Here is a 21,952-nt window from a genome sequence, read left to right as displayed (position 1 = left end):
TGCATTATACTGCTCTCACAGGAAAGAGCAGCCTGGCACGCTGTACATTCTGCATTATACTGCTCTCACAGGAAAGAGCAGCCTGGCACGCTGTACATTCTGCATTATACTGCTCTCACAGGAAAGAGCAGCCTGGCACGCTGTACATTCTGCATTATACTGCTCTCACAGGAAAGAGCAGCCTGGCACGTCATACATTCTGCATTATACTGCTCTCACAGGAAAGAGCAGCCTGGCACGCTGTACATTCTGCATTATACTGCTCTCACAGGAAAGAGCAGCCTGGCACGCTGTACATTCTGCATTATACTGCTCTCACAGGAAAGAGCAGCCTGGCACGCTGTACATTCTGCATTATACTGCTCTCACAGGAAAGAGCAGCCTGGCACGCTGTACATTCTGCATTATACTGCTCTCACAGGAAAGAGCAGCCTGGCACGCTGTACATTCTGCATTATACTGCTCTTCATGTTACCTCCTTCACATGCCTGTTATTAGTAACAGCATGTCATTTATAATAAAATCCATATTTTACAGAACATTATGGTCAGGCAACAATAGTCTGCAACAACAGTATTAAGTATTATAATTGCAGAAATGTGAACTGTGCTCAGGAAATAGATGCCTTTGATGAATGACCTCAGGCTGTGCAATGAGCACGCACGTCTCAAACTGATCTAGTGGACCCACCCTGCAATAAACCATCATCATGAATTAATTTCGTTTGGAGACGTGTTTTCCAATGGCCTCTAACAGGGACATTCAGCTGCAGCACTGCACTCACACCGCTGTGCTAGACTGCAATAGAGACACACTTGAGCAGACCTGCTGCTGCCTATCAACAGCTCCTTCCCTACATCCCTACATCCCTACATCCCTACATCCCTACATCCCTACACATGCACCACAACACCCCATTGCTCCTGCAGTCTGGACTGGCTGTGTTGCAATCAAACCACTGGAACCGAAAATCTTGAAAAATAGGTAAATTAGTGATTGTCTAATTTAATTGATGACTTTAATATGCCACACATGCAATTCATTTAAATATTAAGATAAAGGAACACACTCAGCCACACATGGTAAAACGCATGAGACTTTTGAGAAGCTGTTTAAGATGCCTAATTAAAAGCAATGTTCATAGGTAAGCATTGTAAAGAATAGCGAGGTATGGGAAAGCATATTAATAAACATGGCAAAGCAGGGTAAACTGCAGGAAATGCTTGGGGGGGAAACTGCGAAAACACAGCGGTGAACTTTTATAAGGGGGAAAAAAATAGTATGCACAGTAAATAGCAAACCCTTGTGTAACAGTGAAGTGGAGCTTGACAGGTGTTTCCTTCATTAAAGCAGGGCTCGGATTGGACTGTAATTGTAACTGTACAGTGCACTAGTAAGACCTCATCTTGAATATTGTGTGCAGTTCTGATCACCTCGCTATAAAAAAGATATTGCTGCTCTAGAAAGAGTGCAAAGAAGAGCGACCAGAATTATTCCGGGCTTAAAAGGCATGTCATATGCAGACAGGCTAAAAGAATTGAATCTGTTCAGTCTTGAACAAAGAAGACTACGTGGCCACCTAATTCAAGCATTCAGAATTCTAAAAGGTATTGACAGTGTCGACCCAAGGGACTTTTTCAGCCTGAAAAAAGGACCAGGGGTCACAAATGGAGGTTAGACAAAGGGGCATTCAGAACAGAAAATAGGAGGCACTTTTTTACACAGAGAATTGTGAGGGTCTGGAATCAACTCCCCAGTAATGTTGTTGAAGCTGACACCCTGGGATCCTTCAAGAAGCTGCTTGATGAGATTCTGGGATCAATAAGCTACTAACAACCAAACGAGCAAGATGGGCCGAATGGCCTCCTCTTATGTTCTTATGTAATTAGAGCAACATGTGGGCACTAACTATATAACCGTCTATACAGTCCAGATGCTGTGAGCTGATCAAAAGCAAAGGAAGCCCTCATTCACCACTGCAGCGTCACACAGTGTTAACAAAGCTCTGCCAATGAACAAGCCCTGCCTGTGCTCCTTGTGTGTGCGTTTCTGCACGATTCAAAGTATTGATTAGTTAGGCAGGCAGTAGGTAAGAACAACCTGTTAACTTTTCAGCAGGCTTAGAGTCAGGCTGGGTTAGAGTCAGGCTTGGTTAGAGTCAGGTTTGGAGGCAGGCTTGGTTAGAAGTAGGCTTGGTTAGAGGCAGGTTTGGTTAGAGGCAGGCTTAGTTAGTGGCAGGTTTGGAGACAGGTTTGGTTAGAGGAAGGCTTGGTTAGAGAGGCTTGGTTAGAGACAGGCTTGAGGCAGGCTTGGTTAGAGATGAAACTCATACAATTGATTGCAAGGAAACAAAGCTGCTTTGAGATCCATCTTACCATCCGACTCCTCCTCCGTTGTGCAGTGCAACCCACGTGGCGCCTCTGAAAGCATCCCCTACAAAGTTCTACACGGCCATGTCTGCAAGCAAGATCAGCATCACTTCCACACATATACATACACACAATGTACAGAGGCTCAGCATTTAATATCAATCCAACTAGAGAGAGGGAACTACAGCGGACAGGAGATCTACCTTCACCCCCACCCTTCCCCACAGTATGTTCTTGCTTCTGACAATTTAATTCAGATACAGTGGCTTAAAAACGAGTAATGCTTTCATCAGTGAGTCATGATCAAGCTGTCCAGCCAAATTCTACACCCTGTTTGAAATGATCATTTGATCTTGATATGCATCCTACAGTAACAGCAGCCCGTCAGGACCGTTGCATGTATCGTGATGCACATCACATGGTGCCCTGCATCTCGTGATTCCTACAGTATGGTATCATGATGCACATTGCATGGTGCCCTGCATCTCGTGATTCCTACAGTATGGTATCATGATGCACATTGCATGGTGCCCTGCATCTCGTGATTCCTACAGTATGGTATCATGATGCACATTGCATGGTGCCCTGCATCTCGTGATTCCTACAGTATGGTATCATGATGCACATCGCATGGTGCCCTGCATCTCGTGATTCCTACAGTATGGTATCATGATGCACATTGCATGGTGCCCTGCATCTCATGATTCCTACAGTATGGTATCATGATGCACATTGCATGGTGCCCTGCATCTCGTGATTCCTACAGTATGGTATCATGATGCACATTGCATGGTGCCCTGCATCTCATGATTCCTACAGTATGGTATCATGATGCACATTGCATGGTGCCCTGCATCTCGTGATTCCTACAGTATGGTATCATGATGCACATTGCATGGTGCCCTGCATCTCATGATTCCTACAGTATGGTATCATGATGCACATTGCATGGTGCCCTGCATCTCGTGATTCCTACAGTATGGTATCATGATGCACATCGCATGGTGCCCTGCATCTCATGATTCCTACAGTATGGTACACCCCTGCAGGTACCTGCACAGAAAGCAGACCCATCATAGATATTGGATGTTTCTCTGAAGGGGCTGTCTGTCCCACTGACGTCATGGTGGTCTCTGCTGATTACCACTGTGCACACTCCACCAGTACCACCTGTGTGTGACCCCACAATGGAGCCTGCAGCAGCAAGGAAAACAAGCAGGGGAAAAAGAACATCTGAGATCCAATACACACACTGTGCACACCTGAGATCCAACACACACACACACACACTGTCCACACCTGAGATCCAACACACACACACACACTGCACACCTGAGATCCAACACACACACACACACTGTGCACACCTGAGATCCAGCACACACACTGTCCACACCTGAGACCCAACACACACACACACACACACACTGTGCACACCTGAGATCCAACACACACACTGTGCACACCTGAGATCCAGCACACACACTGTCCACACCTGAGATCCAACACACACACACACACACTGTCCACACCTGAGACCCAACACACACACACACACTGTGCACACCTGAGATCCAGCACACACACTGTCCACACCTGAGATCCAACACACACACACACACACACACTGTCCACACCTGAGATCCAACACACACACACACACACTGTGCACACCTGAGATCCAACACACACACACACACTGTGCACACCTGAGATCCAGCACACACACTGTCTACACCTGAGATCCAACACACACACACACACTGTCCACACCTGAGATCCAACACACACACACACACACTGTGCACACCTGAGATCCAACACACACACACTGTCTACACCTGAGATCCACACACACTGTGCTCATCTGAGATCCAACACACACACACACTGCACACCTGAAATCCAACACACACACACACACTGTGCTCACCTGAGATCCAACACACACACACACTGCACACCTGAAATCCAACACACACACACGGTGCACACCTGAGATCCAACATTGCAACTTATCTGCCTTTGGAGATGTCCTTTGAGAGAGACTTCCCCTTACTGAAATACCTTTAAGTCAAATAAAAAACAAACAATTGCGCTATTTATTCTGATTTAGGGAGGTTTTGACAGTTGGCTGGGCAGTATCGGGTATCAGGTGTTGTGACCACGTCAGTTGTCCTAATGCTACACATCGGCATCATGGGCAGCAGCTAGGATGGCAGCTCTGACACAGAGTCGGGCCCATCAAAGCAGCATTCAGGATCAGGAAGCGAGTTCCTATGAGAATCACAGGACCTCTAGCTGCTTGTGGAGAGTGCAGACCTGCCATTTCGTGTTGCAGCTCTGACTCACTGCCTGCCCGCCTGACTGCACCTAGACAGCTGTTATAATGAAGAATAAAGATGTAAACATGTGACAGGGAGCGTGAGGATCTGAGCTGCAAATCTCCCTCCCGACCCAAGAGGGCACTAAGCAGAGGTACTTGCATACCTGTTCAGAGATGGGCCGGCTTGGAGAGAGGGGCGGAAAAGGAAGTCGGCCATCTTGGTGCAGGGCGGAATGACCATATTAGGGGACAAAATCACTGTGATCAGCTGTGTTGCATTAGACAACTGGCAGGTGTGCTGAGTCGCGCTGATCATGGGGTGGAGTCCCCTGGTATATAAGGGCTGTCATTTTGTAAGTGTGAGGCTTGTTGAGGTAATACTGGAGCTAGGTTCCTGAGCTGTGTGTTTGTTTATTTGGTTATTTTTGTGCTACATGTTTGTGTTTATTGTCAGAGTGATCCCTGACGCCAAGGAGCTGCCGCACCACTGCCAGCACTTTTCACCTTGGACACCACACACCCCGGACAACAGAACTGGACACTTAAGCACCTGAGCACCTACACTTTTCACCACCCCCGACGTGCACCCAAGGAGCTGAAAGGGACTCGCTCTGTTGGGACTTATGATTTATATTTTTGTTGTTTTGAACTGTGTTTTTTTGTTAATAAAGTTCACCCTACCATTGTGGTAGGGTATTTGCAAATTCAGAAGTGACTCTGTGATGTCTGCTCCACACCCACACCCACTGCACAGTCACAAAACAGCACAGCTAGTCTGATAGAAAGATGAGAAGGCTGCTACCCTCTGCATCTCTGGAATTGGTAGAAATATATTTTCCATATTTGCTGTTTTCTTAGTAAAGTTAACTAAACTGTTACAGTGAGCGGATTGATCGGGTCTAATGCACAGAGCCCTCCACAGAAGTAAGGCAGCTGACAGCAAACTGACCTTGATGCGTCTGTCAGCGATGGCCGTGTTGATGGCGAATGCGATGGAGACGAGTTCTTTCTGATACGAGTACAGGATCCTAGCCTGGGACCCCACCACCTGCAATGCAAACATGAACCGCTGAGTCTGACACTGAACGCGTCAGGAAAACAGAGGCTTGTACACTGTGTGTTCCTGTGAACGCAGGCATGTCTCGCTCTTAGAGGCTTGTACACTGTGTGTTCCTGTGAACGCAGGCATGTCTCGCTCTTACAGAGGCTTGTACACTGTGTGTTCCTGTGAACGCAGGCATGTCTCGCTCTTAGAGGCTTGTACACTGTGTGTTCCTGTGAACGCAGGCATGTCTCGCTCTTAGAGGCTTGTACACTGTGTGTTCCTGTGAACGCAGGCGTGTCTCGCTCTTACAGAGGCTTGTACACTGTGTGTTCCTGTGAACGCAGGCCTGTCTCGCTCTTACAGAGGCTTGTACACTGTGTGTTCCTGTGAACGCAGGCGTGTCTCGCTCTTACAGAGGCTTGTACACTGTGTGTTCCTGTGAACGCAGACCTGTCTCGCTCTTACAGAGGCTTGTACACTGTGTGTTCCTGTGAACGCAGGCGTGTCTCGCTCTTACAGAGGCTTGTACACTGTGTGTTCCTGTGAACGCAGACCTGTCTCGCTCTTACAGAGGCTTGTACACTGTGTGTTCCTGTGTGTCTCGCTCTTACAGAGGCTTGTACACTGTGTGTTCCTGTGAACGCAGGCCTGTCTCGCTCTTACAGAGGCTTGTACACTGTGTGTTCCTGTGAACGCAGGCATGTCTCGCTCTTACAGAGGCTTGTACACTGTGTGTTCCTGTGAACGCAGGCGTGTCTCGCTCTTACAGAGGCTTGTACACTGTGTGTTCCTGTGAACGCAGACCTGTCTCGCTCTTACAGAGGCTTGTACACTGTGTGTTCCTGTGAACGCAGGCGTGTCTCGCTCTTACAGAGGCTTGTACACTGTGTGTTCCTGTGAATACCATACCATGTTGTACTTGCCAGCCTCCCGTATCCAGCGGATGTTGTCATCGTACTGCTGTCTCACTGAGTCAGACACTGAAACGAGGAAATAAGAAAGATGGCCCACAAGTGCATGGGTTCCCCAAATGTGACTCGTTTACTACCGGTGCTGAGCGATGCTTAGTCTTTTCCTATTTTCTTTTTCTGGATTGATTGAGAGCGACAGCACACAGGGGTCTGGATTGATTGATTGAGAGCTACAGCACACAGGGGTCTGGATTGATTGACTGAGAGCGACAGCACACAGGGGTCTGGATTGATTGATTGAGAGCGACAGCACACAGGGGTCTGGATTGATTGATTGAGAGCTACAGCACACAGGGGTCTGGATTGATTGATTGAGAGCTACAGCACACAGGGGTCTGGATTGATTGATTGAGAGCTACAGCACACAGGGGTCTGGATTGATTGATTGAGAGCTACAGCACACAGGGGTCTGGATTGATTGATTGAGAGCTACAGCACACAGGGGTCTGGATTGATTGATTGAGAGCGACAGCACACAGGGGTCTGGATTGATTGATTGAGAGCTACAGCACACAGGGGTCTGGATTGATTGATTGAGAGCGACAGCACACAGGGGTCTGGATTGATTGATTGAGAGCTACAGCACACAGGGGTCTGGATTGATTGATTGAGAGCTACAGCACACAGGGGTCTGGATTGATTGATTGAGAGCTACAGCACACAGGGGTCTGGATTGATTGATTGAGAGCTACAGCACACAGGGGTCTGGATTGATTGATTGAGAGCTACAGCACACAGGGGTCTGGATTGATTGATTGAGAGCTACAGCACACAGGGGTCTGGATTGATTGATTGAGAGCTACAGCACACAGGGGTCTGGATTGATTGATTGAGAGCGACAGCACACAGGGGTCTGGATTGATTGATTGAGAGCTACAGCACACAGGGGTCTGGATTGATTGATTGAGAGCTACAGCACACAGGGGTCTGGATTGATTGATTGAGAGCTACAGCACACAGGGGTCTGGATTGATTGATTGAGAGCTACAGCACACAGGGGTCTGGATTGATTGATTGAGAGCTACAGCACACAGGGGTCTGGATTGATTGATTGAGAGCTACAGCACACAGGGGTCTGGATTGATTGATTGAGAGCTACAGCACACAGGGGTCTGGATTGATTGATTGAGAGCTACAGCACACAGGGGTCTGGATTGATTGATTGAGAGCGACAGCACACAGGGGTCTGGATTGATTGATTGAGAGCTACAGCACACAGGGGTCTGGATTGATTGATTGAGAGCTACAGCACACAGGGGTCTGGATTGATTGATTGAGAGCGACAGCACACAGGGGTCTGGATTGATTGATTGAGAGCTACAGCACACAGGGGTCTGGATTGATTGATTGAGAGCTACAGCACACAGGGGTCTGGATTGATTGATTGAGAGCTACAGCACACAGGGGTCTGGATTGATTGATTGAGAGCTACAGCACACAGGGGTCTGGATTGATTGATTGAGAGCTACAGCACACAGGGGTCTGGATTGATTGATTGAGAGCTACAGCACACAGGGGTCTGGATTGATTGATTGAGAGCTACAGCACACAGGGGTCTGGATTGATTGATTGAGAGCTACAGCACACAGGGGTCTGGATTGATTGATTGAGAGCGACAGCACACAGGGGTCTGGATTGATTGATTGAGAGCTACAGCACACAGGGGTCTGGATTGATTGATTGAGAGCTACAGCACCTGTGTTGTCACTCAGGCCAGGCATGCCTCAGTTAGGGACTCATTCCCAGCGGCTGTAACAGCCCGATTCATTCAGGATGCCTCTCCTATTCAGAGTCCTGACAGCTGCATGTTTTATTATAAAGTGAGGCTACCCAGGGTGAGATCAATCATACCAGCGAACGAACAAAATAAAAAAAAAAGATCTATCTAAAAAAAATGTTTGCTTTGTGTGATAAAGCACAGTAAAGACATGGTAAAGCATATGAGCTTTAAGCATGGTAAAGCACATAGAGGCATGTTAGGGTTAACCCTAACCCTAACCCTTAGTAAAACCACAGGGAAAGGGAAGAAAAACCAGCTAGCAAATCTTCCTTCAGCGCAGTTCCAGTAGATTTCTACAAGCCCACTGAACGCTGTTTAACGCTGTTTCAGTTATGAAGCACTCCTTGCTCTTTGGTATATTGTTTTAGATAGCCTTGTTATTTTGAATGACCTGCCATTTGTTTAAGAGCCTTTGCCAGATGTCTGGGCCAGGCTGAAGAGCCAGAGGCAGGAAGCTGCAGTGCTGTGCCTTTCAGAGGCCAGCCCTTTAAAAAGTTCACCCCAGTAAAGTTTTCCCATGCTTTTCCCATTACAATGCCATGCATTCAGCATGCTTTTTAAACATGCTGCACCATACTACTCCGAGATTTACAATTTGCTGTCCTGTCACTCTGATAAAGTTTCATAAGGGTACCGAGAAACTTCAAAGCACAAATCCGTTCTGTAATAAAGTGGCATCGCACTTCTTTTGAAACAGCACTCTTTCACTTCCTTCACTGTTAACAACTAACTTGTTAACATGTTGTTGTTATTTTTGTTCATTTGTTAATAAAAAGCGCTCCTCTGAAAGAGTGGATTCACCTTTTTTTCTTGTCTTGCTGTTCTGTGACAGGAGTAGACCACACTGCGCTGGCTTTTCCCAGTAAACCAGTTTAGATTGAATTCCAATAAAAGCGTTGTGATCAAAGTTATTATCTACCCCCCGTGCATTCCTTTCCTTAGTACTGCCATCAAGTACAAAAACAAACATCATGTCCCACAGTAAAAGCACAGCACATTGTAATACAGCACAGTGAGTGTATAGTGAAGCATAGGCAAGCACTGCAAAGCACAACGAAGTCTGGGAAATCACAACCAGGGTAAACTATGGGAAATGCACAGTATAACCATGGGAAAAGTGTGGGGGAAAGCTGCAAAATGACTGCAAAAATACTTTACTGAGGTCCTCCAGCACTGCCCATGCTGACTGCTCCTCTACCCACCTCCTTTGCTGAGGTCCTACAGCACTGCCCATGCTGACTGCCCCTCTACCCACCTCCTTTGCTGAGGTCCTCCAGCACTGTCCATGCTGCTGCCCCTCTACCCACCTCCTTTGCTGAGGTCCTCCAGCACTGTCCATGCTGACTGCCCCTCTACCCACCTCCTTTGCTGAGGTCCTCCAGCACTGTCGATGCTGCTGCCCCTCTACCCATCTCCTTTGCTGAGGTCCTCCAGCACTGTCTAGGCGATGACATCAGTGGTGGCGAGGTCTTCGGGGTCCCCCGAGGTGCAGACCCACCGGAACGGTCCGAATCCCAAGGAGAATATATCCCTGGAAATGTGTGCAGGATCATGGAATTAAACGGATGTTTGGCATTCCGTGCCTGTTTTCTCTGGCAGTGTGCAGTGCTTTCCTTTCATAAGGCTGAAGGATGAAGAATTTGAAACATTCAAACAAACAAGAGTGTGTTTAGAGAGAGAAACGCACCCCACTAAACACCTCTAATGAGTCTGAGGAGAGAGGGAGAGAGAGAGAGAGAGAGAGAGAGAGAGAGAGAGAGAGAGAGAGAGAGAGAGAGAGAGAGAGAGGGAGAGAGGCACTGTTAATCCATAGATAATCCATGGTGTACATCATACGTTTCACACGGCTTTATAACCTGCCAAGGGACACTTCTAAAAATAATGTGTACCCAACACCATGCAATCTGGTTCAGAAGCACCCAGCCTGCAAGCTGGACTCACTCACTGTGCACTGCAGCAAGAGACAGCCAGCTTACAAGACACGATTGCAACAAGCTTCTAAAGGCTTAGCCTGTATCTCACTCAGACGCAGCAGGGATCCAGGTCAGAGAGACAGTCTGCTTACCCCATGATGTGCTGAACGTAAGAAGGATATTTAAACTCCGTCTTCCCAGCTCCACGCTTCTCCACATCAGCACCTGCAACATTGAACAGGGTTATCCTTTCAGTCACCTGAACATCAGGTGAACATAAACGTACATCCTGATGAAATCACTTGCATAGAACCTGCCTCGTGCATCCCTTATAGACGCTGACAACAGTGAAAGCATGGCACAGTGTAACCAAGCACAGTGAAAGCATGGCACAGTGTAACCAAGTACAGTGAAAGCATGATAAAGCATAGGTAAGCATTGTAAAGCCCAGAAAGAGAAAAGTATTACACACCCGATCCAGGGTAGACTATGGTAAATGCCTAGCATAACCATGGGAGAAGAGAGATTCTGCCCAGAGAGATTCTCCTTGGTGACTTGCAGCTGCAGGACGATGCTTTTCGACGCCTCTCCCCGACTCACCTGCCCGCTTCGCTTCCAGCAGGAACGCATTCCCGTAGTCCCAGAAGAACAAGCCCTTGTCCGCCAGCTTGTTAATGGCAGCGATGTGTCTTCTGAGGCTAGAAAATACACAAGATCACCCACACTACAGAATTAGTGATGAGTTCAACCTCAACCCCAACCCAAACCTTAACCGTAACCCCAACCCAACCCTAACCTTAACCTTAACCCCAACCCTAACCCTAACCTTAACCCCAACCCTAACCCAAACCTTAACCTTAACCCCAACCCTAACCCTAACCTTAACCTTAACCCCAACCCAACCCAACCCAAACCCTAACCTTAACCCCAACCCAACCCTAACCTTAACCCTAACCCTAACCTTAACCTCAACCCTAACCTTAACCCTAACCCAAACCTTAACCCTAACCCTAACCCCAACCCTAACATTAACCCTAACCCAAACCTTAACCTTAACCCCAACCCTAACCCTAACCTTAACCTTAACCTCAACCCAACCCTAACCTCAACCTTAACCCCAACCCAAACCTTAACCTTAACCTTAACCTTAACCCATTCCCTATCCCTGACCCTAAATTGCTCTACTGTGGTAGAAATGTTCCAGAATTCGACTGTTCTCAGAATGCCTGCTGTATAAAAGTTCTAGAACGAAACTGGGAGTGTTCCTCATTGTACCCGCAGTCCTACCTCTCCTGCACCAGGCTGCGGAACCTGGCCGGCTCGGAGTGCATCAGCTGGCCAGCCTCCTGCTCGGTGAGCCCCACTGGGTAGTACCCTCCGCTGAAGGGGTTGTGACAGGAGGTCTGGTCAGAGCCCAGGTCCACCAGCAGCTCTCCTGTAGTATCGTATTCAAGCACCAGCCTCTCCCTGTGGGACGAGCCAGAGAAAGACATCATAATTTGCTCTGCTTATTGCTCGAATGCATGTATAGTTTCCCCCAGATAAAAGATACCTGGGCACTAAGTTGTCGGATCGTGGAACAAAATAAACCCACAGTCCGAATCCAAATCAGCAAATGTTTGCTCTGCCTCTTCTTTGCAAAGTGTCTGAATGCTTGCTCTGCCTCCTCTTTGCAAAGTCTCAGAATGCTTGCTCTGCCTCCTCTGCTGCTGTGTGCCCATGTGCTGGTGGAGCTGGGGGCAGTGCTGGGGGCTGCAGTGCCTCCTCTGCTGCTGCGTGCCCATGTGCTGGTGGAGCTGGGGGCAGTGCTGGGGGCTGCAGTGCCTCCTCTGCTGCTGCGTGCCCATGTGCTGGTGGAGCTGGGGGCAGTGCTGGGGGCTGCAGTGCCTCCTCTGCTGCTGCGTGCCCATGTGCTGGTGGAGCTGGGGGCAGTGCTGGGGGCTGCAGTGCCTCCTCTGCTGCTGCGTGCCCATGTGCTGGTGGAGCTGGGGGCAGTGCTGGGGGCTGCAGTGCCTCCTCTGCTGCTGCGTGCCCATGTGCTGGTGAAGCTGGGGGCAGCGCTGGGGGCTGCAGTGCCTCCTCTGCTGCTGCGTGCCCATGTGCTGGTGGAGCTGGGGGCAGCGCTGGGGGCTGCAGTGCTGAGGATGCCTGGGCTGCTGTTACAGCCAATCAGTCCTGACAGCTTCACTGAGAACTCCCAGCTCAGCTGCTGTCAGGGCATTACATCAGGGCTTGTTTTTTTGCCTTAATTTGAGCTCTTTGAAGTCGGATCACTTTCCCGGTGGTTCCAGGAAGGCTTTTTGTCATCTACTTGTAGGGCAGCCAGTTCCCCTGTTAGCAGTGGAGCGGACATCTCCGAGTGAGAAATCACTCTTGTACAGGAATTTCTGACAAACAAAGTATCCGTTGTAATCTAATAGCTAATGCGCTGTGTGTGGCGTGTCTCTTACTGTTATATAAAGCTATCATCTTGTGCAGTTTGGGTGCTCAAACCATGCTATATGATTTCTGTTGATTTGCAGAGCTGTATTCTTTTGTATTTTTTCAAGTCTGTATAACTAGAAGATAAACTTTTTTAACATTTATTTTCTTCCATAGAAATTGTTTGTGCAACTGTGCTGCCAGCAGTATGAATCACACCCACCCACACACACCCACACACGCATGCAGGAGCTCTCCATCTCCACACAGGCTTGCGATTGCAGCTGATCTGTAGAAGAGGATTATCTGGGCGGATATCAATCAAGCCTCCCAGTCTCACCAATACGTCACCTCTTAAGGTAATGACCCCTCACACACACCCACACCCCTCTCCTTCCAGAGATTAGATGAAATTCCATTCAGGAACGATTATCATCTCTGCTGTGCAAAGAGAAACGAGACTGACAGCCAGACCCTATTCACCAAACACGAAGCATTACATCATCCAGTGTGGGACAATTTTACAGTTTCAGATCACCCTCTCCCTCCACTACCCCCACCATCCTGTAATCAACCTTCATCAAAGACGTGACACCCCCCCAGCACCCCCATCCACCTATTACATCATCTGTCCAATACCCCAGGAAACACTTACCAAAGGTCTACCACGTTGCCATGGTACCCCAGGAAACACTTACCAAAGGTCTACCACGTTGCCATGGTACCCCAGGAAACACTTACCAAAGGTCTACCACGTTGCCATGGTACCCCAGGAAACACTTACCAAAGGTCTACCACGTTGCCATGGTACCCCAGGAAACACTTACCAAAGGTCTACCACGTTGCCATGGTACCCCAGGAAACACTTACCAAAGGTCTACCACGTTGCCATGGTACCCCAGGCTCAGGGGCGCTTTCTTCTTCCTGGCGTCCCTGAAATTCATGTTACAGTCCCAGATTCTCTACATCTAGTTTCCTTCACAACTGCTGTTCTGCACACTGCAGAACAATATCCTCCAGTCTACCCAAGACCTGCCTTTTAAAAAGGGTTCATTACAACACGTTTCAAGAGAATGGCTCTTATTTTGCACCCAGCATGCACTGTACTTCTCTGGGTACCTCTTTTTGTGCAGAGGATCATCTTTGAACTAAGATAATTCCTGGGGATCATCTTTAGACTGCAAAGTAGATGGTAATGTCAAAGCGTTTCATGGTGTGTACTTTGAAAAGCATGAACCGAGTGCTCACGTCAATGACTGATCTCTTGAGGAGTAACCCTGATAGAGTTCAGGATGAAATCAATCACCAGGGAAGTACCTCTGACCAGCAGTCTCAGCCGGGGAGTGTGTGCAGAACCGAATAAACAAAGCACTAGGGACTCAGAGGCCACATGATCAATCTGTGGCACTGTTTATTTAGATATGACACTGCCCTTGATAGAAAAAGTGTAACCACAATGAGACCTGCAGGGCAACTGTTACAGTTTCAGATGCATATCCCATTCATTTCAGATGCATATCCCATTCATTTCAGATGCATATCCCATTCATTTCAGGTGCATATCCCATTCATTTCAGATGCATATCCCATTCATTTCAGGTGCATATCCCATTCATTTCAGGTGCATATCCCATTCATTTCAGATGCATATCCCATTCATTTCAGATGCATATTCCATTCATTTCAGATGCATATCCCATTCATTTCAGATGCATATCCCATTCATTTCAGATGCATATCCCATTCATTTCAGGTGCATATCCCATTCATTTCAGATGCATATTCCATTCATTTCAGATGCATATTCCATTCATTTCAGGTGCATATCCCATTCATTTCAGGTGCATATCCCATTCATTTCAGGTGCATATCCCATTCATTTCAGGTGCATATCCCATTCATTTCAGGTGCATATTCCATTCATTTCAGATGCATATCCCATTCATTTCAGGTGCATATCCCATTCATTTCAGATGCATATCCCATTCATTTCAGGTGCATATTCCATTCATTTCAGATGCGTATCCCATTCATTTCAGATGCATATCCCATTCATTTCAGATGCATATTCCATTCATTTCCCTGCACTGCTGTGTTTTTTGCAGGGGCTCCCCTCATGATCGTTCTCAGAACCTCTTTCAGGTGGATTTGTAGCTGTGCAGCCCCACCTGATCCTCTGAATGCAGTGGTCCAGGTCTCTGGTAATCTCCATCAGCCAGCCCTGCTCGTGCCTCTTCTTTAGAGGATCCTGGTCCACCTGAAACACAAGCCAGCACAGCTGAACCCTTCTTTTATTCAACAGCAAAATCCTTTTCTTTGCTGCTTTTCTTTCACACGGTTCAGCATTTGCAAACTGAACAATTCTCACCTGTCAGGCCAAAAGGTAGCGGATGTGGGGTCTGGTGTTCAGGGTTTTATATTGTTCACACATGCCAGCAATTTCTGCTTCAACTGAGTGACCGTTCTTTATAACATGTTTTTATACGTTAAACGCTTTGAATGCTTTGTCACTCATATTCTGAGTGTGGATCTGCACTCTCAGTGATATTATACATTGTGAGTGCAGATCCACACTCTCAGTGATATTATACATTGTGAGTGCAGATCCACACTCTCAGTGATATTATACATTGTGAGTGCAGATCCGCACTCTCAGTGATATTATACATTGTGAGTGCAGATCCACACTCTCAGTGATATTATACATTGTGAGTGCAGATCCACACTCTCAGTGATATTATACATTGTGAGTGCAGATCCACACTCTCAGTGATATTATACATTGTGAGTGCAGATCCACACTCTCAGTGATATTATACATTGTGAGTGCAGATCCACACTCTCAGTGATATTATACATTGTGAGTGCAGATCCACACTCTCAGTGATATTATACATTGTGAGTGCAGATCCACACTCTAAGATACTGAATCTCCTTCAATTACAACTGCACTTCCAGTTTGACCACAACGCTTTGCAACACATTGCAATACACAGCCAAAGAATATGCAACCACTTTAAATGTGACAAGCATCCAACAAAAACAGCCATGATCCCATTCCTTGAGTGTTCGGTTCTCCAGGCCTTTTCTTTCTTGTTCTTCTCTTTAAACTGTGTTTTCCTAACATTCAAAGCAACTGGGAATTACTTGCAACACGACTCGCATGCATCCATATGGTGCTAATTTGGACAGCTCTTTATTGTCAGTCGAAAGAGTGCCAGTGCAGAATTCCTTGCCTGACAGTTACCTTTTGTCCTGAACCTGACACGAATAGGGTTCGCTTTAATAGCCAATATAATAACGTTCGCTGCTCTCTTAGGTTTTGCCAGGCTTACATGCAACTCAAACTGAAATGCTGTGCCAATTGAAGCAATACAGAACCAAAGAAATGTTCTCTGCAATCTCCTCGGTTCAGGTTTCCCTGACTCGAGCTGCCAGCCTGACAGCCCTATCAACAGTCTTGAGTTTTAGAATTACAAAGCAGAAGCACAAACGGCGGGTTCGTTTCAGCTCTGTTGCATTTAATGACTTCCTTGCTAATAGTTTTGTGAGAGACGTTATTAAACACATTAGCGCTGGCATTGCACAGGCTGCGCTCAGTCGTTCTCGTTCGATCCTTTCAGGGTTTTTCTTTAAAGTCGTTTGTTCTGTTTAGACGTCTGGCCATGTTGATCTTTTAGTGAAATGAAGCGTTACGCTCCCAGTGTTCTAAACGGTAAGAACAGAACTATCAACCCCCTTCGAGGAGCTGTATAACAGCACTGTGAAAACCAATTCATAGAATCACTGCTGCACTGAATCAACAGCATACTGGAATTAGAGATTGTATTGCCTTTGCTGTTCAGCAAACCCTAACCCTAGCGCTTCATTGAACAAACGTTTGATTCTATAAAGCAGTACTTTCTTTTTATTTATGCGCTTTGTGTGATCAAGAGTTTCCAATCGCAAACATCAAAAAAAGGGCCTTGTCAAGGACCTGCAGTGAAAAATGCAGCCATGAACACGTAACCTGGAATAACGCGAGCACGTAACCCGGAATAACGCGAGCGCGTAACCCAGAATAACGCGAGCGCGTAACCCGGAATAACGCGAGCGCGTAACCCGGAATAACGGGAGCGCGTAACCCGGAATAACGGGAGCGCGTAACCCGGAATAACGCGAGCGCGTAACCCGGAATAACGCGAGCGCGTAACCCGGAATAACGGACATGTTTCTGTGCTGCTGATCCGCAGTGTGAGCTGTGAAATCAAAGGACTGGTGCAATAATACAAATGACAGCTGCGACCTGTGAGACTCCCCCCCCCCCCCCCCCCCCCGGCACGCACAGAGCGACCCCGTCGTGACCTCACCTCTGCGATGACCCCGATGCACCCGGCGATGACCGCTGCCTTGGCCTGAGCCCCGCTCATCTCCCCCAGACCGGCCGTGACAAACACCTTCCTCCCCAGATCACTGGAGCCCAGGTACCTCCGGGCAGCATTCAACACGGTGAGCTGCAGAGAGGCATGCAAAGCACATCAAGAAGAAAACATTGCTTCAAACTGTGAATCGTAAAACTTCGAGTGACCCTAATTCTCACCACAGTGCCGTGGACGATTCCCTGTGGCCCAATGTAGCAGTAACTTCCTGCCGTCATCTGTCCGTACCTGCCATGAGAAACAGCTGTGAGAGTCTGACAGAGCCAAAGGCATCTTCATGTCATTACAGAGGGCCAGGCTGCAGCAGGGTTAACACAGTGTGGAATGCATAAAGTAGCTAACTGCTGTAGAACCCCAATGGAGGTTTGATTGGATCAGCTGAACAATGGGTTTGGAATGCATAAAGTAGCTAACTGCTGTAGAACCCCAATGGAGGTTTGATTGGATCAGCTGAACAATGGGTTTGGAATGCATAAAGTAGCTAACTGCTGTAGAACCCTGTGACACTGTCTACCCTGTGACAGGGTCTTCCTCGGGTCACGCGTGTGGGTCGCCGCTGTTCAAGCATACAGAGAGACAGAGGTTGGTGTTGAAACGCCGGCACAGGCGCGCAGGATTTATTAACAACAAAAAGAAAGTGAAAGTAAAATAAAGGCGGTCATGTGACGTTACCAGCGATGGTAACGCACAGAGGACAAATACAGCAAACCGTACAAAAAGTGCAAAATAAAACACAATACCCCAAACTATAACTCAAAAGGTGCCGTGAAAACGGCAGGCCTTGCAGCAGCCCCGATCACAGCGATCAACATGCTTTTATACTGACGCTCCGCTGAGACACGCCCACCTGCCTGCTGGAACAGCTGATTGCTTTCAGCTGCTGCTCCACGCAGACGGGTAATCGTCCCCAGCGGAGCGCCACAGCAGCTAAACAATTAAATCAATATTAACAATTAACAAAAAGACATACAATAAACTACATATTCCATTGTGCAAGGCTTACGCTTTGCCACATATCCTCCCGCTCAGAATGGAACCCATAGGGGTCCATTCGACAAAACAAAAAAAAAAACACAAGGGTGGGTGGGAGGGAACATTAGAGCCAGGTGCAACCTCCATACCATCATACCAGACACCAGGCTCCAACGTCAGCATTGCTATAAACAATAAACATGCACACACATACAACCACTATCCATATACCAATAATTAACAACAATACACCCAAAATTATTACCCCCTAAACCCAGTGTCCCTTCACGGGGCTCCTCTCCAGAGGATTGACCCGCCTCCTTCTGTGACGATCCCCCACAAACGACAGGTCCTCCTTCGCTGACGCTCGGCAGGCAGTTCCTCCCGCTGGCGTCCGGGCAGGCAGTCTCTCCTCCTCCCTCGCCAGCTTCCAGGACCGGAACTCCTCCTTCTGCAGCTCTCGGGAACGGACCCTCCTCGGCCTCTCTGGCGTTCGGGCGGGATGTCTCGGCTCCTTCCCAGTGCCTTTAAGGACAGCGGCTCCATCCCTCTCCTTCAGCAGCCCCTCAGGGTTACCTGCGGTCTGCCCTTGTCCCCCCAAAAAAATTTCAGGGGTTTGCTCCTCCTGTCTCTCTGTAGCCATCTAGCCTTGCTTCGGCAGGATGCAGAGGAATCCACTTCCGACACCATATGTGACAGGGTCTTCCTCGGGTCACACGTGTGGGTAGCCGCTGTTCAAGCATACAGAGAGACAGAGGTTGGTGTTGAAACGCCGGCACAGGCGCGCAGGATTTATTAACAACAAAAAGAAAGTGAAAGTAAAATAAAGGCGGTCATGTGACGTTACCAGCGATGGTAACGCACAGAGGACAAATACAGTAAACCGTACAAAAAGTGCAAAATAAAACACAATACCCCAAACTATAACTCAAAAGGTGCCGTGAAAACGGCAGGCCTTGCAGCAGCCCCGATCACAGCGATCAACATGCTTTTATACTGACGCTCCGCTGAGACACGCCCACCTGCCTGCTGGAACAGCTGATTGCTTTCAGCTGCTGCTCCACGCAGACGGGTAATCGTCCCCAGCGGAGCGCCACAGCAGCTAAACAATTAAATCAATATTAACAATTAACACAAAAACATACAATAAACTACATATTCCATTGTGCAAGGCTTACGCTTTGCCACAAAACCCCAATGGAGGTTTGATTGGATCAGCTGAACAATGGGTTTGGAATGCATAAAGTAGCTAACTGCTGTAGAACCCCAATGGAGGTTTGATTGGATCAGCTGAACAATGGGTTTGGAATGCATAAAGTAGCTAACTGCTGTAGAACCCCAATGGAGGTTTGATTGGATCAGCTGAACAATTAAGATCCTGGTAAAGAAGGGCCAGACTCACCTGCGTTCATTCACATTGATACTCGTATCATGGGGCTGGTATTGGTCTCTCTACTACAACACCCCCCAAAATCTCGGGGTGCTTATTATATTGATGGCTTATCCTTAATATAGTGGTGGTAAACAGCGGACAAAATATTAAACAGATTCCCAAAAATGTTTTCTAGGTAACCAGGAATAGCAGATCACAAAGCCCACTCTGGGAAGCCAATCCCTGGTTTGGCGTGAAGTCAGTGCAGTGTTGTCTTCAGCCTCAGACAGCTTGAAGCTCTTTCAATTAGATATGACATGTAAGAAGCATGCGAGCAATGCAGCGTCCTGGAGTTCAGGATCCTGTTGAAATGAATCACGTGAGCTTAACAGGACCATTAAATCCACACTCCAGACATTACAGTGCCACCAAGAATTCTCTTAAAACAGACACCATCCCTCGCACCACCAACAATAAAAAAGATAAGATTTCATTTTAGGTTGAGTTATACTATTTTTGATTCAAAACGTTATTTTTTCTTTAAAATCAAGACCTGTATCTTCCATACATGCAGTTTTCTTTTTTTCATGCAGCGCTCCCCTTCATAAGGCTGTGAATCGAGAGCCTTCTGTTTTACATACAGGAATTCAAGTGCTAGGGAAATTGTTTCAGGGGGAAAATGGAAGTCATGACCATACCGCCTTACAAAAAGAGTGTTACCAAAGTGTGAATACTCCCTTACATTGTGATCCCCAAGGCAAACATCTTTTCATACTCGTCCCTGGAGGAGTAATTGGGGATAACCTGGAACAGGGAAGAGCACAGGAACATATTAAACTGAACTCTGAATCATCATGTGGGGCTGGAGTTTGATCAGACTGATCTGAAGCGTGGATTGAACGTGCAGCGAGGGGGGACCGCAGCTCACAAGAGGCAGGGGAATGGATTTCAATCTGGTCACCTTTAAAATGAGTAACCACGGTGTTGCTTTGATCAATCTGTACCCCGTCATTACAGCTGGATTTGTACACAACATTTTAAAGCATTTTACAACCCTGAAGAATCCTCCTGGGGGGCAATCCACCCCCCCATCCCTGGATCTCCCGGCATCACCCCTATAGATCTGGTGGCTGATGCAATGCAGGGGGAGTTTCTACCATTACACATCAAAATAGTTACTTTGTGAAATGCACATCTACATTGTGACTGGGATTGTGGCAAATCCTTTACGCGATTGGTTGATTTCAAATCCCTGGACTCAGCCCAGTAAGCACATGACTAGAGTGTGATCCTGACCATGCCATTGGTGATGACGACCCGCGGGGCATCACGGTGGCTGGGGAACAGACCCACGGGGTGCCCACTGTACATCACCAGTGTCTGCTCCTCCGTCATCTCACAGAGGAACTGCATCACCAGCCAGAACTGAGGAGAGAAACATGAGTCAAACACAGGATCAGATAGAGCATCACTGAAGAGAGAAACGCGAGTCAAACACAGGATCAGATAGAGCATCACTGAAGAGAGAAACACGAGTCAAACACAGGATCAGATAGAGCATCACTGAGGAGAGAAACACGAGTCAAACACAGGATCAGATAGAGCATCACTGAGGAGAGAAACACGAGTCAAACACAGGATCAGATAGAGCATCACTGAGGAGAGAAACACGAGTCAAACACAGGATCAGATAGAGCATCACTGAGCAGAGAAACACGAGTCAAACAGAGGATCAGATAGAGCATCACTGAGGAGAGAAACACGAGTCAAACACAGGATCAGATAGAGCATCACTGAGCAGAGAAACACGAGTCAAACACAGGATCAGATAGAGCATCACTGAGGAGAGAAACACGAGTCAAACACAGGATCAGATAGAGCATCACTGAGGAGAGAAACACGAGTCAAACACAGGATCAGATAGAGCATCACTGAAGAGAGAAACACGAGTCAACTGAAGAGAGAAACATGAGTCAAAAGGATCAGATAGAGCATCACTGAGGAGAGAAACACGAGTCAAACACAGGATCAGATAGAGCATCACTGAGGAGAGAAACACGAGTCAAACACAGGATCAGATAGAGCATCACTGAGAGAGAGAAACACGAGTCAAACACAGGATCAGATAGAGCATCACTGAGCAGAGAAACACGAGTCAAACACAGGATCAGATAGAGCATCACTGAAGAGAGAAACACGAGTCAAACACAGGATCAGATAGAGCATCACTGAGAGAGAGAAACACGAGTCAAACACAGGATCAGATAGAGCATCACTGAGCAGAGAAACACGAGTCAAACACAGGATCAGATAGAGCATCACTGAAGAGAGAAACATGAGTCAAACACAGGATCAGATAGAGCAT

At 47.5% G+C, this 21,952-nt stretch overlaps 1 pseudogene; it reads right to left on the bottom strand.

Annotated features, from left to right (window-relative positions):
• Window positions 1–21,952, bottom strand: part of LOC121298352 — a 31,210-nt pseudogene that overhangs the window by 3,617 nt on the left and 5,641 nt on the right.

This window comes from Polyodon spathula, chromosome 23 (assembly GCF_017654505.1).
Source record: "Polyodon spathula isolate WHYD16114869_AA chromosome 23, ASM1765450v1, whole genome shotgun sequence".
In the NCBI taxonomy this organism is placed as follows: Eukaryota; Metazoa; Chordata; class Actinopteri; order Acipenseriformes; family Polyodontidae; genus Polyodon; species Polyodon spathula.
This window is presented reverse-complemented; position numbering and strand designations above follow the sequence as displayed.